The sequence below is a fragment of the Rattus rattus genome, chromosome 14 (genome assembly GCF_011064425.1).
Source record: "Rattus rattus isolate New Zealand chromosome 14, Rrattus_CSIRO_v1, whole genome shotgun sequence".
NCBI classification, from domain to species: domain Eukaryota; kingdom Metazoa; phylum Chordata; class Mammalia; order Rodentia; family Muridae; genus Rattus; species Rattus rattus.
Window position 1 is genome coordinate 39,826,705 of NC_046167.1, and position 19,794 is coordinate 39,846,498.

The 19,794-nt window shown below is 39.7% G+C and overlaps 1 pseudogene; it reads left to right on the forward strand.

Moving 5' to 3' along the window:
• Nucleotides 1-18,004: 18,004 nt before the first annotated feature.
• LOC116883199 lies at nucleotides 18,005-18,402 on the forward strand (annotated as a pseudogene).
• Nucleotides 18,403-19,794: the final 1,392 nt, after the last annotated feature.

Genomic DNA, 19,794 nt, shown 5'->3' on the forward strand with positions numbered 1-19,794 from the left:
AACTGAAAATTATATAACAGAAAATAGCAAACTCTTAATTGGTTGGTCAAATTTAAAGAGTAAACTATAGATCTTCCCAATTAAAAAAACATTAAGAAAAAGCCTCTGAGTTTCAAATAGGAGCAATATAATTTTATGCTGTTTGTACCACTTCAGCCAGCTGGTGAAGCACCCTGCAATTGGCTGGAAGTGTGTGTAGGAGGGTCAGCGTTAGGTTTAAATGCACCAGAATTTCTGGAAGGGATTTTGTTCACTCTTGTATTATTTTAATATTCATTGCTACTTAAAATTTTAAAACTTTTTATACCACATATATCATCCAAGATGTCTTTTGATCAAATTACTGTGCCTGTGCTAAAAAATCATGTTGGAAACCAGTAACTTTGTAACAGAATTTACATAAAGTGCCACTCTACAAGCCAAAGCCCACTGAAAGAGGCCTGGAAGCAACTTTAAATGAGTTCCCAGGGGAAACTTCAGAGAAAATTCTTCAGAGAAACAAAGAAATCTTAAAGGACAAATGTGTTGAACACTTGTGTGTAAAGACATTCAAATATTGATCCTTTTGCAATGCTGCATTGTAGCCATTTATTATTTTTACTGGAAAAATTACTGTTGTCTAGCAAAAGCTTTCAATATTAAATTATATTAAATTATTCAGATAGTTATGCTCCACACAATGATAATATGTTTTGCTGAAGTATTAAAGGCTGAATTGTCTATGTCTGCCAGATGTTGGGGTTCTTAGCCCTGGTGCTTGTGAAATGAGGTTGTTGCTGTTGATCAGGGTAAGCTGAGACCAAGATAGTGGATATTCACTCATGAAGCCTATTATGGCTGATGTCTTACTGAGGGGGCTATTTGGTCACAGAGACTCACACATATGGAAGGAGATTATGCAAAGACAGGAGGATGCTATCTTAATGCCAAGGAGTGAGCAAGACTCCCTGAGGGAGCTCTGCAACAAGTCGTTCTTCTTTGATCTGGAAGAAACCAACTGCACAGAAACCTTCATCCTAGAGTGTACCTTTGGACAATACATTTCTTTGATATTTTGATGGCATCCTTAAGGAACTTACACACCAAGTGACTGACATAAGATGAAGCAACATAGATTGGGGCTGGTATCACAATTAAGTCTCAGTGGCTACCACCATGCCAGTGTGCTTAGTTTCTCAGGTGTATTTCCAAGAGGTTGATTCCCTTGAAGGTTGGGGATTTGGAACAGCCCTTGCAGGGAGACTAAGGATCACCCCAACTGGGATGGCCTGGACACTTCCAGTTGATGGTGTTTGCAATCAATCAAAGATAAATTGGTGTTAACAATCAGTGGAGTTAAAACTTCTGAAGGAGGTCAGAGGCAAAATTCATCACCTGCACTTTTGTTGTGAGGCAGATACAGAAGGGCGAAGCTAGAGGCAGAGGTGAAGGCAGAGGTAGATATTTTGAGAGGATGAGTGAAGAGCAGAAAATGGGGGACATAGTAGAGACATGAAGGGATATGTAGAGAACTAGTAGAGGTTAAAGCACTGCACAGGGTCAGCACTCTAAGGAGAAACAGGATATGACTTCAGTGGGCATTTACCAAGGCTAACAGAGATGCTGAAAATTTTTTCTCTACATGTATCCTGAGAAAATGGTATAATCCTCAGTTAGAGGGAAATGCTCAGGTAGTTCGTACCAGGGTCTTTGAGAGTCACATGTCTGGTTATTCATAAAGATAATTTCTTAGGTAATTTTGCATGCACAACCAAGAGTCCACTAAGTTGCCATGATTTCTTGCTGCTATGAAGTTTTTGTCTTCTTTTTCCTGGGCAGAGGTGATAACTTCTGCACAGATACAAAAGAGAGTTAAGCAAAATTATTGAGAAACAAATGCTACCCTTATCTTTCAACAGCTATGCATAAAAAGCTTTCATTATATTTCTTCAGCCTTTCCCCCCATCTTTATTAAATTGGGTATTTCCTATTTACATTTCAAATGTTATTCCCTTTCCCAGTTTCCAGGCCAACATCCCCCTAACCCTTCCCCCACCCCATCCTCCCCCATTACCGCCCTCCCCTCAACAATCCCATTACTGAGAGTCCAGCCTTAGCAGGGCCATGGGCTTCCTCTTCCACTGGTGTCCATTTCTTAAGCCTTTTTTAATCTCCACCTCAATTGTTATATCAACAACATAGAATGACACAGAAATGGTGATTAGTGAAGTGACGTTGTAGGGAAGAAACCCTTGGGTGTCTTTAGGATGGTTCTAATAACGAGTACAGGGACTAGAGAGTTATCTCCACACTGAAGAGCCCTGGCTGCTCTTGTGGAGGACCCGAGTTTAATTCCCAGTGTGCATAGAGGTTCACAACCATCTGTAACTCCAGTTCCAGGGAATTAAAGGCCCTATCTAGCCCTATCTTGCCTGATTCCTAGAAGCTTGCTAGATAGGAACCAGGCAAGCATGTAGTACATAGATTACATGCAGGCAAAACACTCAACCATATAAAGCAACTAATAACTAAACTTAAATAATAAACCAATGACAAGCACAGAAACAGCTGTGGAATCACTATTATTTATTGAGAATTTGTATGTAAGCTGGGAACTAAATATGTTTAGTCCCATAGTTATCGTGCAAAGGAACTGTAGCATGTTCCTTTCTTATAATTACAAACCACTGTCCCCTAGATTTAAAGTTAAAAGTTTCCAGAATCATACATATGGTTGAGAGTAGAATAGAGAACTTTATCATATTACAAAGAATATATAACAAGTAGAGTACACCATCACACTCAGATTTCTCACTCTAAATCAAGCGATTTGATCAGACATTTTTGTTGTTTCATGCTGTGTTCTTAGACAGCAGGGGAGGAAACATTGCTGTGAAGGCAGACAATACAAGACAACTTGTTTTTCCTCAAGGAGGCCTTCTAGAAGGAAGTGGCTGTGGAATGAAGTCAGAAGCAAATGTGACTGTACATGCTTCCAGCAGGAGAGATTGCTCTGAAATGGATTCCCTTGATGTATGTCAAGGAAACCATCATTAGAAGACAGGGCATGGTGGTAACATCTGAAAGAATTAATGACTTGGGCCACTTATTCCTATTGTAAGTTGTTCCTGAAAGTTGAAATTCTGAAGCCAAGATAAAATTTCAGAAATGACCCTTTCACCATTTATGTGCTTGTATTGCAAAGGAACAATTCTTTATCAAACACTTCATGGCCCTTGTTTACTGCCACGCTTTCTTCATTGCCCATTCTTCAGGCACCAAATGCTGGCCAGAATTTTGAGCTATGTGTGCATTGTTGGACATTTTCTCTTTGATTAGTACAGAGTGCATGGGAATATGTCGAGCAGGAGTATGTTTTCAACACATACATACATGCTCTGTGAAGTCAGAATTATATTGAACAATTAGGCTGGTAGTTGAGTGAACTGTAGGGCATAGCCAGGATTAAAGCAGGCCTTGAAGGACAGAATGATACCATTGAGGGCTAATTTGGCATAGGTCAAGAATTACAACTTGGGGCTACAACAGTGATGGTCAGAGGGCCAGAGGAGTCAGGAAGGTAGAGATCTATGCCAATGTCCTTTGCCCAGTGCTCAACTCCTTCTGTGGCCTGACTTGGGCCACTCTATGGCTACCATTGCTCTGGTTGTGCTGGAATAGTCCTGATATCATAAAGTTACGTCAAACTTGGTGGCCCAAAGAAAACAGAAATTTACTCTTGTATGGTTCTAGAAGCCAAAGCCAAGGGCAGGTTTTTTTTTGTTGTTGCTGCTACTGCTGCTCACGAGCATACCATTGCTGGCTTCTTGCAGTCTCTGCCGATGGATGCTGATGGGCTTTTTTGACTATTTTATTCCAACCTCCCTCCATGTTCCCAGTCTCTTGTCTTCTTCTTTGTGCCTTTTTCTTTACTGTTTCTGGATTTCGGGTTACTTTGATAACCTCAAATGACAGAAAGTTGTTATTACTTCTACAAAGATCCTCTCTGGAAATAAGTTTACATTCATATGTTTTAGGAATTAAGAAGTGGATATATTCTTTGGGACTTCTATTTAACCTACTATAATTGTATAGAGAATAAGAAATTATGAGAGTTTTCATCTTTATTGACTTTTTCAAAAGTGACTATGTTTAAAGTTCTGTGACACACATATTGCCTGGACTTGAATTTGTGCTTAGTGTTTGGAAGGCCAGCATGCCAACCTTCAAGAAGACTGTTGAACTCAGCTATAGTCTGGGGTGATTTTCCTTTCAGCTGACTTCCCAAACTAGTGTACTACACTCTTTCTACATATGCCCCTCATCTTCCCCAGGGTAAAATAGACTGAATGGCGATGAAAAAACTCAGGCAGGATCTGCAGCCAGAGCAGAGGCTGTCCTACAGCCCTCTAGAACCAAAACCTGCCTGCAGAAAGCTGGTCTCCCAGGAGGGTTCTCACTCCTAAGGCCACAGGTGGGACCCCACTTTCTCTCCACTGATTGTCTAAAGAGAGACCTACCAGGAGCACACAGGGCACTGGAACTGCTAAGCAGCCTGGGATGGGACTCTTCTGGTCTCCATATGCACCCAGAGCTAAGGCTGTTCCCCAGTCCTCCAGAGCCAAAACCTACTCACAAAGAGCTGGTCTCCCAGGAGTGCTCTTACTTCTAGGCCCACAGGTGTGACCCCCAATTTCACTCCACTGACTGTCCAAGAAGAGGCATGCCAGAAGCACATGGGTCACGGGAGCTGCAGGGCAGCCTAAGACATGACACTTCTGTTCTCCATCTGCACCCAGAGCTAAGGATGTCCCACAGCCTTCCAGATCCAACACCTGCTTGCAGAGAGCTCGTCTCCCAGGAGTGCCCTCACTATTAAGATCACAGACTCTCAGGCCCACAGAAGGGACAAGCTCTAGTCAGAGACAGCAAGACCAACTAACATTAGAGATAACCAGATGGCAAGGGGCAAGCGCAAGAACCTAAGCAACAGGAACCAAGACTACTTGGCATCATCAGAACCCAGTTCTCCCACCATGGCAAGTACTGGATATCCCAACACACTGGTAAAGCAAGGTTTGGATTTAAAATCACATCTCTGGTAAATAAGTAGAAGCCCTTAAAGAGGAAACACAAAAATCCATCAAAGAGTTACAGGAAACAAGGAATTGAACTAGGAATTTAGATCTAGGATCTAAAAATGGAAATAGAAAGAATAAAGAAATTGTATAGAGAGAAAACCCTGGAAATAGAAAACATAGGACAGAGATCAGGGGTCATCACAAACAGAATACAAGAGATTGAAGAGAGAATCTCAGGGGCAGAAGATACCATAGAAAACATTGACACAATAGTCAAAGAAAATGAAGAAAGCAAAAAGCTCCTAATCCAGAACATCCAGGAAATCCAGGAAACAATGGAGAGACCTAGCCTAAGGATAGTAGGTATAGAAGAAAGCGAAGACTCCCAACTTAAAGGGCCAGAAAAATATATCTTCAACAAAATTATTGAAGAAAACTGGCATAACCTAAGAAAGAGATGTCCATAAACATACAAGAAGCTTCCAAAACTCCAAATAGATTGGACCAGAAAAGAAATTCCTGCCATTACATAACAGTCAAAATACCAAATGCACAAAAGAAAGAATAATAAAAGCAGTAAGGGGAAAATGTCAAGTAATACATAAAGGCAGACCTATGAAAATTACACCAGACTTCTAAAATGAGACTATGATAATGAGAAGATCCTGGACAGATGTCGTACAGACCATAAGAAACCTCAAATGCCAGGCCAGGCTACCATATCCAGCAAAACTTTCAATTAACATTGATGGAGAAGCCAAGATATTCCATTACAAAAACAAACTTACACAATATCATTCCAAAAATCCACCCGTACAAAAAAATAATGGATGGAAAACTCAAACACGAAGAAAGAACTACACCCTAGAAAAAGCAAGAAAGCAATCTTCTTGCAACAAACCCAGAAGAGGATAACCACACAAACATAATTCCACATCTAACAAAAAAAAATAACAGAAAACAACAATCACTTTTTTTTATCTTTATTAACTTAAGTATTTCTTATTTAGATTTTGGTTGTTAATCCCCATCCTGATTTCTGAGCCAAAATCTCCCTAACCTCTCCACCTGCCCTTCTATATGGACTTCAGACTAACAGTATGGATATGTAAACAGGACACAATATTTTACTGCATAGAGGAAATGCACCTCAGTGACAAAGACAGACAGTATCTCAGAGCAAAAGGCTGGAAAACAAATTTCCAAGTGAATGGTTCAAAGAAACTAGCTAGGGTAACCATTCTAATTTTGAATAAAATCAACTTTCAACCAAAAGTTATCAAAGAAGATAATGAAGGACATTTCAGTACTCATCAAAGGAAAAATCCACCAAGATGAATTCTCAGTCCAGAATATCTATGCTCCAAAATGCAAGGGCACCTACATTCATAAAAGAAACCTTACTAAAGCTCAAAGCATACATTGTACCCACACACAATAATAGTGGGAGATTTCAACACCCCTCTCTCATCAATGGACAGATCATGGAAACAGAAACTAAACAGAGACACAGTGAAGCTACTGGAAGTTATGAACCAAATGGGTCTAACAGATATCTATACAACATTTCATCCTAAAACAAAAGAATATACCTTCTTCTCAGCACCTCATGGTACCTTCTCCAAACCTTATAATTTATTCAGTCACAAGACAGACCTCAACAGATACAAGAAGATTGAAATAATCCCATGCATCCTATCAGATCACTATGTACCAAGGCTGGTCTTCAATAACAACAAAAAACAATAGAAAGCCCATATACACATGTGAAAGCTGAACAAACCTCAACTCAATGAAAACTTGGTTAAGGAAGAAATAAAGAAAAGAAATTAAAGATGTCTTAGAATTTAATGAAAGTAAAGGCACAACATACTCAAACTCATGGGATATAATGAAAGCAGTGCTAAGAGGAAAACTCATTGTTCTGAGTGCCTCCAAAAAGAAACTTCAGAGAGCATACAGTAGCAGCTTGACAGCACACCTGAAAGTTCTAGAACAAAAACAGAAGCACCCAAGAAGGGTAGAGGCAGGAAAAGCAGGAAGTAACTCAAACTCATGGCTGAAATAAACCAAGTAGAAACAAAAGAAACTGTACAAAGAATAAACAAATTTAGAAGCTGGTTCTTAGAGAAAATCAACAAGATAGATAAACCCTTAGCCAGACTAACGAGAGGACACAGAGAGTGTGTCCAAATTAACAAAATCAGAAATGAAAACGGAGACAAAACTATAGAATCAGAGGAATTCAAAAAAATCATCAGATCCTACTACAAAAGCCTATACTCAACAAGACTGGAAAATCGCGAAGAAATGGATGATTTTCTAGGAAGATACCAGGTTCCAAAAGTTAAATAAGGATCAGATAAACCATCTAAACAGTCCCATAAACCCTAAAGAAATAGAAGCAGTCATTAAAATCTCCCAAAAAAAAAAAAGAGCCCAAGACGAGAAGGGTTTAGTGGAAAATTCTATTAGAACTTTAAAAAGACCTAATACTCTTCAAACAATTCCACAAAATAGAAACAGAAGGAACACTACCCAATTTGTTCTTTGAAGCCACATACCTAAAATACATAAAGACCCAACAAAGAAAAAGAACTTCATACCAATTTCTTTTATGAATATCAATGTAAAAATACTCAATAAAATTCTGGCAAACCAAATTCAAGAACACATCAAATCCATCATAATCAAGTAGGCTTCATCCCAGGGATGCAGGGAGGTTCAATATATGGAAATCCATCAATGTAATCCACTATGTAAACAAACTCAAAGACAAAAACCACTGATCATCTCATTAGATGCTGAGAAATCAAAATTCAACACCCTTTATGTTAAAAGTCTTGGAATGATCAAGAATTCAAGTCCCATACCTAAACATAGTAAAAGCAATATACAGCAAACCGAAGCCACCATCAAACTAAATGGAGAGAATTTAAATTGAAGCAATCCCACTAAAATCAGGGACTAGGCAAGGCTGCCCACTCTCTCCCTATGTATTCAATATATTACTTCAAAATTCCTAGCCAATCAGACAAAAAAAAAAAAGAGGTCAAAGGGGTATAAATTGGAAAAGAAGAAGTCGAATTATTACTATTTGCACATGATATGAAAGTATACTTAAGTGACCCCAAAAATTCCACCGGAGAACTACTAAACCTGATAAACAACTTCAGCTAAGTGGCTGGATATGAAATTAACTCAAACAAATCAGTAGCCTTCCTTTATTCAAAGGATAGAAAAGGTGAGAAAGAAATTAGGAAAACAACGCCTTCACAATAGTCACATGTAATATAAAATATTCACAAGATCAATATAGCAAACATGGCTATCTTACCAAAAGCAATCTACAGATTCAATGCAATCCCCATCAAAATTCCAACTCAATTCTTCCTAGACTTAAAAAGAGCAATTAGGGTTTGGCCAGAGTCCCGGACCAGCGGAGGATCCCTGCCTTCAGCAGCTCTCTGCTCCCAGGCCCCCTGGAGGGGAGTTCTTGCCGCCTGGTCGGGCGGGCACTCCTGAGGCAGCAGAGCGGAGGAGACCACCAACGCCGCCCACCTCTGCCCACATCCCTGGCCCAGGAGGAAACTGTATACGGCCTCTGGGCACCCGAGAGGAGGGCCCAGGAGCAGCAGATCCACTGCGTCTGAGACACCGCACCTGAAGGGACCGACCGGATAAACAGTTTTCTACACCCAAATCGCACACGAGGGAAAGCCAAACCCGCAGATATGCCGAATCCCCTCGGAAACCAGAAGAGACTGCACGCTGCACACAGTACTGACCCCAGAGGAAAACAAAAGCTATCTGGAACCCTGGTGCACGAAACCTCCCGGAAGGGGCGGCGCAGATCTTCCTGGCTGCTGAGGCCGTGGAGAGCTCATAGGCAACACCCCGCCAGCAAACTTGAGCCTGGGGACCACAGGTAAGACAAACTTTTCTGCTACAAACGACTTGCCTGGTGAACTCAAGACACAGGCTCACAGGAACAGCTGAAGACCTGTAGAGAAGAAAACTACGCTACCAAAAAGCAGAACACTCTGTCCCCATAACTGGCTGAAAGAAAACAGGAAAAAACAGGTCTACAGCACTCCTGAAACACAGGCTTATAAGACAGTCTAGCCACTGTCAGAAATAGCAGAACAAAAGTAACACTAGAGATAATCTGATGGCGCAGAGGCAAGCTTGAGGAACCCAAGCAACAGAAACCAAGACTACATGGCATCATCGGAGCCCATTTCTCCCACCAAAGAAAACACGGAATATCCAAACACACCAGAAAAGCAAGATCTAGTTTCAAAATCATATTTGATCATGATGTTGGAGGACTTCAAGAAAGACATGAAGAACTCCCTTAGAGAAACACAGGAAAACATAAACAAACAAGTAGAAGCCTACAGAGAGGAATCGCAAAAATTCCTAAAAGAATTCCAGGAAAACATAAATAAACAAGTAGAAGCCCATAGAGAGGAGTCACAGAAATCCCTGAAAGAATTCCAGGAAAACACAATCAAACAGTTGAAGGAATTAAAAATGGAAATAGAAGCAATCAAGAAAGAACACATGGAAACAACCCTGGATATAGAAAACCAAAAGAAGAGACAAGGAGCTGTAGATACAAGCATCACCAACAGAATACAAGAGATGGAAGAGAGAATCTCAGGAGCAGAAGATTCCATAGAAATCATTGACTCAACTGTCAAAGATAATGTAAAGCGGAAAAGCTACTGGTCCAAAACATACAGGAAATCCAGGACTCAATGAGAAGATCAAACCTAAGGATAATAGGTATAGAAGAGAGTGAAGACTCCCAGCTCAAAGGACCAGTAAATATCTTCAACAAAATCATAGAAGAAAACTTCCCTAACCTAAAAAAAGAGATACCCATAGGCATACAAGAAGCCTACAGAACTCCAAATAGATTGGACCAGAAAAGAAACACATCCCCTCACATAATAGTCAAAACACCAAACGCACAAAATAAAGAAAGAATATTAAAAGCAGTAAGGGAAAAAGGTCAAGTAACATATAAAGGCAGACCTATCAGAATCACACCAGACTTTTCGCCAGAAACTATGAAGGCCAGAAGATCCTGGACTGATGTCATACAGACCCTAAGAGAACACAAATGCCAGACCAGGTTACTGTATCCTGCAAAACTCTCAATCAACATAGATGGAGAAACCAAGATATTGCATGACAAAACCAAATTTACACAATATCTTTCTACAAATCCAGCACTACAAAGGATAATAAATGGTAAAGCCCAACATAAGGAGGCAAGCTATACCCTAGAAGAAGCAAGAAACTAATCGCCTTGGCAACAAAACAAAGAGAAGAAAAGCACACAAACATAACCTCACATCCAAATATGAATACAACAGGAAGCAATAATCACTATTCCTTAATATCTCTCAACATCAATGGCCTCAACTCCCAATAAAAAGACATAGATTAACAAACTGGATACAAGAACGAGGACCCTGCATTCTGCTGCCTACAGGAAAACACACCTCAGAGACAAAGACAGACACTACCTCAGAGTGAAAGGCTGGAAAACAACTTTTCCAAGCAAATGGTCGGAAGAAGCAAGCTGGAGTAGCCATTCTAATATCAAATAAAGTCAATTTTCAACTAAAAGTCATCAAAAAAGATAAGGAAGGACACTTCATATTCATCAAAGGAAAAAATCCACCAAGATGAACTCTCAATCCTAAATATCTATGCCCCAAATACAAGGGCACCTACATACGTAAAAGAAACCTTACTAAAGCTCAAAACACACATTACACCTCACAATAATAGTAGGAGATTTCAACACCCCACTCTCATCAATGGACAGATCATGGAAACAGAAATTAAACAGAGACGAGAAAGACTAAGAGAAGTCATGAGCCAAATGGACTTAACAGATATTTATAGAACATTCTATCCTAAAGCAAAAGGATATACCTTCTTCTCAGCTCCTCATGGTACTTTCTCCAAAATTGACCATATAATTGGTCAAAAAATGGGCCTCAACAGGTACAGAAAGATAGAAATAATCCCATGCCTGCTATCAGACCACCACGGCCTAAAACTGGTCTTCAATAACAATAAGGGAAGAAAGCCCACATATACGTGGAAATTGAACAATGCTCTACTCAATGATAACCTGGTCAAGGAAGAAATAAAGAAAGAAATTAAAGACTTTTTAGAATTTAATGAAAATGAAGATACAAAACATACCCAAACTTATGGGACACAATGAAAGCTGTGCTAAGAGGAAAACTCATAGCGCTGAGTGCCTGCAGAAAGAAACAGGAAAGAGCATATGTCAGCAGCTTGACAGCACACCTAAAAGCTCTAGAACAAAAAGAAGCAAATACACCCAGGAGGAGTAGAAGGCAGGAAATAATCAAACTCAGAGCCGAAATCAACCAAGTAGAAACAAAAAGGACCATAGAAAGAATCAACAGAACCAAAAGTTGGTTCTTTGAGAAAATCAACAAGATAGATAAACCCTTAGCCAGACTAACGAGAGGACACAGAGAGTGTGTCCAAATTAACAAAATCAGAAATGAAAAGGGAGACATAACTACAGATTCAGAGGAAATTCAAAATATCATCAGATCTTACTATAAAAGCCTATATTCAACAAAACTTGAAAATCTGCAGGAAATGGACAATTTCCTAGACAGATACCAGGTACCGAAGTTAAATCAGGAACAGATAAACCAGTTAAACAACCCCATAACTCCTAAGGAAATAGAAGAAGTCATTAAAGGTCTCCCAACCAAAAAAGAGCCCAGGTCCAGACGGGTTTAGTGCAGAATTCTATCAGACCTTCATAGAAGACCTGCACCAATATTATCCAAACTATTCCACAAAATTGAAACAGATGGAGCACTACCAATTCCTTCTATGAAGCCACAATTACTCTTATACCTAAACCACACAAAGACCCAACAAAGAAAGAGAACTTCAGACCAATTTCCTTATGAATATCGATGCAAAAATACTCAACAAAATTCTGGCAAACCGAATCCAAGAGCACATCAAAACAATCATTCACCATGATCAAGTAGGCTTCATCCCAGGCATGCAGGGATGGTTTAATATACGGAAAACCATCAACGTGATCCATTATATAAACAAACTGAAAGAACAAAACCACATGATCATTTCATTAGATGCTGAGAAAGCATTTGACAAAATTCAACACCCCTTCATGATAAAAGTCCTGGAAAGAATAGGAATTCAAGGCCCATACCTAAACATAGTAAAAGCCATATACAGCAAACCAGTTGCTAACATTAAACTAAATGGAGAGAAACTTGAAGCAATCCCACTAAAATCAGGGACTAGACAAGGCTGCCCACTCTCTCCCTACTTATTCAATATAGTTCTTGAAGTTCTAGCCAGAGCAATCAGACAACAAAAGGAGGTCAAGGGGATACAGATCGGAAAAGAAGAAGTCAAAATATCACTATTTGCAGATGATATGATAGTATATTTAAGTGATCCCAAAAGTTCCACCAGAGAACTACTAAAGCTGATAAACAACTTCAGCAAAGTGGCTGGGTATAAAATTAACTCAAATAAATCAGTAGCCTTCCTCACAAAAAGAGAAACAGGCCGAGAAAGAAATTAGGGAAATGACACCCTTCATAATAGATCCAAATAATATAAAGTACCTCGGTGTGACTTTAACCAAGCAAGGGAAAGATCTGTACAATAAGAACTTCAAGACTCTGAAGAAAGAAATTGAAGAAGATCTCAGAAGATGGAAAGATCTCCCATGCTCATGGATTGGCAGGATTAATATAGTAAAAATGGCCATTCTACCAAAAGCGATCTACAGATTCAATGCAATCCCCATCAAAATACCAATCCAATTCTTCAAAGAGTTAGACAGAACAATTTGCAAATTCATCTGGAATAACAAAAAACCCAGGATAGCTAAAACTATCCTCAACAATAAAAGGACTTCAGGGGGAATCACTATCCCAGATCTCAAGCAGTATTACAGAGCAATAGTGATAAAAACTGCATGGTATTGGTACAGAGACAGACAGATAGACCAATGGAACAGAATTGAAGACCCAGAAATGAACCCACACACCTATGGGCACTTGATTTTTTGACAAAGGAGCCAAAACCATCCAATGGAAAAAGATAGCATTTTCAGCAAATGGTGCTGGTTCAACTGGAGGTCAACATGTAGAAGAATGCAGATCGATCCATGCTTATCACCCTGTACAAAGCTTAAGTCCAAGTGGATCAAGGACCTCCACATCAAACCAGATACACTCAAACTAATAGAAGAAAAACTTGGAAGCATTTGGAACACATGGGCACTGGAAAAAATTTCCTGAACAAAACACCCATGGCTTATGCTCTAAGATCAAGAATCGACAAATGGGATCTCTTAAAACTGCAAAGCTTCTGTAAGGCAAAGGACACTGTGGTTAGGACAAAACGGCAACCAACAGATTGGGAAAAGATCTTTACCAATCCTACAACAGATAGAGGGCTTATATCCAAAATATACAAAGAACTGAAGAAGTTAGACAGCAGGGAGACAAACAACCCTATTAAAAAATGGGGTTCAGAGCTAAACAGAGAATTCACAGCTGAGGAATGCCGAATGGCTGAGAAACACCTAAAGAAATGTTCAACATCGTTAGTCATAAGGGAAATGCAAATCAAAACAACCCTGAGATTTCACCTCACACCAGTGAGAATGGCTAAGATCAAAAACTCAGGTGACAGCAAATGCTGGCGAGGATGTGGAGAAAGGGGAACACTCCTCCATTGTTGGTGGGGTTGCAGACTGCTACAACCATTCTGGAAATCAGTCTGGAGGTTCCTCAGAAAATTGGACATTGAACTGCCTGAGGATCCAGCTATACCTCTCCTGGGCATATACCCAAAAGATGCCCCAACATATAAAAAGACACGTGCTCCACTATGTTCATCGCAGCCTTATTTATAATAGCCAGAAGCTGGAAAGAACCCAGATGCCCTTCAACAGAGGAATGGATACAGAAAATGTGGTACATCTACACAATGGAATATTACTCAGCTATCAAAAACAATGACTTTGTGAAATTGTGAGGCAAATGGTTGGAACTGAAACTATCATCCTGAGTGAGCTAACCCAATCACAGAAAGACATACATGGTATGTACTCATTGATAAGTGGCTATTAGCCCAAATGCTTGAATTACCCTAGATGCCTAGAACAAATGAAACTCAAGACGGATGATCAAAATGTGAATGCAGATCGCTCCTGAGAGACACAGCCAGAATACAGCAAATACAGAGGCGTATGCCAGCAGGAAACCACTGAACTGAGAACAGGACCCCTGTTGAAGGAATCAGAGAAAGAACTGGAAGAGCTTGAAGGAGCTCGAGACCCCATATGTACAGCAATGCCAACCAACCAGAGCTTCCAGGGACTAAGCCACTACCCAAAGACTATACATGGACTGACCCTGGACTCTGACCTCGTAGGTTGCAATGAATATCCTAGTAAGAGCACCAGTGGAAGGGGAAGCCCTGGGTCCTGCTAAGACTGAACCCCTAGTGAACTAGACTGTTGGGGAGAGGGCAGCAATGGGGGGAGGGTTGGGAGGGGAACACCCATAAGGAAGGGGAGGAGGGAGGGAGATGTTTGCCCGGAAACCGGGAAAGGGAATAACACTCGAAATGTATATAAGAAATACTCAAGTTAATAATAATAATAATAAAAAAAGAGCAATTATCAAGTTCGTTTGTAATAACAAAAAACCAAGGAGAGCAAAAACTATCCTCAACAATAAAAGAACTGGAGGAATCACCACCCCTGCTCTCAAGCTGTATTACAGAGCAATAGTGATAAAAAACAGCATGGTATTGGTACAGAGATGGGCAGGTAGACCAGTGGAATGGAATTGAAGACCCAGAAATGAGCTCACACACCTATGGTCACTTGATCATTGACAAAGGAGCTAAAACCATCCAGTGGATAAAAGGTAGCAATTTCAGCAAATGGTGCTGTTTCAACTGGCAGTCAGCATGTAGAACAATTCAAATTGACCCATTCTTATCTCTTGTACAAAACTCAAGACCAAGTGAATCAAAGACCTCTATATAAAACCAGATACCCTGAAACTAATAGAAGAGAAAGTGGGGAAGAGCCTTGAACACATAGGCACAGGGGACATTTTCCTGAATAGAATACCAATGGCTTATGCACTAAGATCAAGAAACGCCAAATGGGACTTCATAAAATTGCAAAACTTCTGTAAGCCAAAGGACACTGTCAATAAGATAAAATGGCAACCAACAGATTGAGAAAATATCTTTACCAATCCTACATCTGACAGTGTACTAATATCTAATATATACAAAGAACTCAAGAAGTTAGACTCCAGGGAATCAAATAATCCTATTTAAAAAATAGGGTGCAGAGCTAAACAATAATTTTCAACTGAAGAATACTGAATGCTTGAAAAGCACCTAAAGAAATATTGAACATCCTTAGTCATCAGGGAATGGCAAATCAAAACAACCCTGAGATTCCACCTCACAACATTCAGAATGGCTAAGATCAAAAACTCAGGTAACAGAAAATGCTGATGAGGATGTGGAGAAAGAGGAACACTCCTCCATTGTTGGTGGGATTGGAGCTGGTACAACCACTCTGGAAATCAGTCTGGCAGTTCCTCAGAAAATTGGAAATAGTACTATGTGAGGACTCAGCTATAACGCTCCTGTGCATACACCTGAAAGATACTCCAACAAATAACAAGGACACACGCTCTACTATGTTCATAGAAGCCTTATTTATAATAGCCAGAAACTGGAAAAAACCCAGATATCCTTCAATAGAAAAATGGATACAGAAAATGTGGTACGTTTACACAATAGATTACTATTCAGCTCTTATAAACAATGACTTCAGGAAATACTTAGGCACATGATGGCATTAGAAAATATCATCCTGAGTGAGGTAACCCAGTCACAAAAGAACACACATGATATATACTCACTGATAAATGGATATTAGAGCCCAAAAGTTCGGAATACTCAAGAAACAACTCACAGACCATATGATGCTCAAGAAGAAGGGAGAACAAAATGCAGATGCTTCAGTCTTTCTTAGAAGGGAGAACAAAATATTCATGGGAGGAAATACAAGGACAACGAGTGTAACAGGGACTGAAAAAAGGGTCATCTAGAGCCTGCCCCACCTAGGGATTCTTCCCACATGCAGCCACCAAACCGAATCACTATTGCTGATGCCAAGAAGGGCTTGCTGACAGGAGACTAATATGGATGTCTCCTGAGAGGCTCTGCCAGAGCCTTATGGTTAGAGATGGGGATGCTTGCAGCTAACCATTGGACTGAGCATAAGGACCCAAATTGAGGAGTTAGAAAAAGGACTGAAGGAACTGAAGAGGTTTGCAAGCCCATAGGAAGAACAACAATATCAACCAACCAGACCTCCCCCCAACCCCAGAGCTCCCAGGGACTAAACCACCAACCAATGAGTACACATAGAGAGACCCATGGCTCCAGCCGCATATGTAGCAGAGGATGGCATTGTCTGGCATCAACAGGTGGAGAAGCCCTTTGTCCTGTGAAGGCTCTGTTTTCCAGTGTAGCAGAATACCAGAGCATCATGGTAGGAGTAGGATTCTGGGAGCGGGAGCATCTTCATAGATGGAAGGGTAGGGGAGAGTTGGTAGGGAAGAAGGAGGAAAGGGGACAGCATTTGAAATGTAAATACATAAAATATCCAAAAAAAGGAAAAACACACATACCTTAAGGGAACATAAAAATGTCAATTCATATGCACACTGAGAATGGGGGAAAGATAGCAGGAAAAAATGGGATGTTAGGACTCATTTCTGAGTGGAAATTAAAGTAGAAAAGTGTTATAAAGTTATTTCCTAAGTTGTCAATAATAAAATTTAAAAAGAATCCTGAGCAATATCACAAACACCACCAGCACATCTGGGATTGTGAGTAACAGTGATCTGACAATTCTGCTTTAAGGCGTCATTAAGTCCTACATTTCAGTGGATCAATGTCAACATCAATTAGACCTTTGTATACAACTTTATAAAATGAGAGACAGACAAGGGCAGGGAAATTTTTACTAGAAACAAAGGGGATACTGTTTGTTTGTAAAAAGCCCCAAACTAGAGCAGTCAGGTTTAAAGTCTTGGATCAGATATCAAAGAAAGTTGTTTTTGTATTTTTTGTTTTGGTTTGGTTTTTGGAAATGTGATTAGCCCATAACAAAAGACTAAAGGCAATGATGCCACGTTTGTATTAGTGACTATTCTGTGACAAATCAAATAACAAGAACAACACAAGGGAAGGAGATTTCATCTTGGCTTCCAGTTTGAGAAAGGATAAGTCTATCGTAGCACAGCAGGCATGGCCGCATAAGTGTGAGGCAGTGGTCACATTCAGTCAGGAAATAGAAAACAGACAGGAAGCAGAGCCAGGATACAAAACCCCAAGGCCCACCTAAAAGTGTCCTTTAGGTGTCTGTGGTATTGCTCAGGATTCTTTTTAATTTCCATTAGTGACACCTTAGGAAATACCTTTATAACACTTTTCTTCCAATTCATCTGCCAAGGCCTCACCTGCTAAAGTTTCTCTAAAAGTCTGAATAGATCAGCTAGGGTATAAGCATTCAAATACACGAGATTATGTAGAACAATTCACATTCAGGCCCCAATATGTTTTTCCCAAGAAGATGGATATACCACTCTTGTCAGTCTACAACATTCATAAGCATCACCATAAGCTCAGAACTCCAGTGGACATTTGAGGGCCCCTCTCTTCAATATGAATGGATAGTTAAAATTACCAGATATGTATCTAAGGGAAGTTCTATGTCCAAAGTCATCAATCATAACAGAAATCTCTTTCTTTCCTCCCTGCTGCTTACTGTGAAAATGGACATGTTCATGAAACCTAGAAAAGTGGTACTGGTCCTAGCTGGACACAACTCCAGATCCAATGCTGTTATCATGAAGAACATTTAGAATGGCACTGTCCTTCCAACCATGCCCTGGTGGCTGGAGTGGTCCACTATGGCTGAAAAGTGACAGCTGCCATGGACAAGAAGAAAATCACCAAAAGATGAAAGGTCAAGTCCTTTATCTAAGTTTATAACTACAATAACCTCATACTTACAAAGTATTCTGTGAATATCCCTTTGGACAAAACCATTGTCAAAAAGGATGTCTTTAGAGACCTAGCTATCAAACACAAAGTCAAGTTTGAGGAATGATACAAGACAGAGAGGAACAAATTGTTTTTCCATAAGTTTCACCTTCAGGTATATTTTTGATTCTGCCATTAAAATTAACACAAACAAACCAACAAACAAAAATCCTTATTTCTGTTTGCATGTGCACTAAAAAATGAAACAAATAAAACAAGTATTAACAAAAACAAAACACCTCAAAATGCATCAGAAACTACAGGAGAGAAACCTCATGAGGATTTGATGGATATCTCTAAGTAGAGTGGCATATATGCTTTCACAGGACATTGAGAAAATGATTTTTTTGAAAAGAAAATATTCAGAAAATGCAACAGAACAAACGCAAACTTCAAAAGAGGCAGACTGTGACTTGTCTGATTTAGCTCCTCATTAAGGGGATGAACAAGCTAGGAGAAAGCAGGCATTCAATAGAAGAACTAGACATTGTTTAACAATTGAGGAAGACAAACCTTGGGGAGGCAGTACTGTTTGCCTATGGTCTTAGCACTCAGTAGCCTGAGGCAGGAGAACTAAGAATTCAAGGTTATTCTGGGCTAGAGAGAGCCTATCTCCAAAGTTCATAGGCTAGCACAACAAAATAAAGCCAAAAAACCCCACAGGGGATAAGAATCACTTAAGAAATATTTTAAGAAAATTTCCAAGAACTGAACACCTTCACTTTTTTAATTGAAAGGACTCCAAAGTTTCACTCAATGGGGAAACAGAATAAATTAAATGTTATTCTCAAAATAATTCAGAACAATGGGATAAGGCATTATCACATAAACTTCCAGTGGAAAAATAAGGTGCTCACATATCCTAAAGCAAGTCACGAAGCAAAAAATGATGAAGGGATGCCTTTAACTCTCTCAAAGGTAATTTTATCCAAATTAAAACTATATACTCTCATATAGTGTGAGGACAAAGTCATACATAAACTTCGCAGCCTGAAATTTCAGGTGTTCCTGTACCCATTGCCTGGAAGCTACCAAAGGCTACAATGATTGACTAAAGCAAAGGAATAGATTGAAAAAATAAAGTCATCAACTCTGGGACATAGAACAAAAGATGCAGAAGGGACCAACAGGAAAAGGAAATGAAAGGTCCACATTAGACACTGCATGTCATCCAATAGTAGGAAAACTCCAGCAAAGCATTCTCCAAAGAGAAGAAGTCGTTCAAATGCCCAGGGAGTTTGAATATCTTTGGAGGAGACTTAGACAAGACATAGAGAATTTGAATCAAATTAATGATAATAATAGAGATGATTAAGCAAACAAAATGTCAAGCTCTTATTAATTCCAGGGGAAATAAAAAGTGCTGTGAAAGAAGATTAATCATGGTGACACATAGCCTAAATCAAAAACAGTATTCTATGGTAAATTATAATATAAATACAATCTATCCAAACGTGTAATTCTGGAAGCTTATGGGACAGGGCATTTGTGTATGCTAAAGAAGCCTGGGGTTAATGGG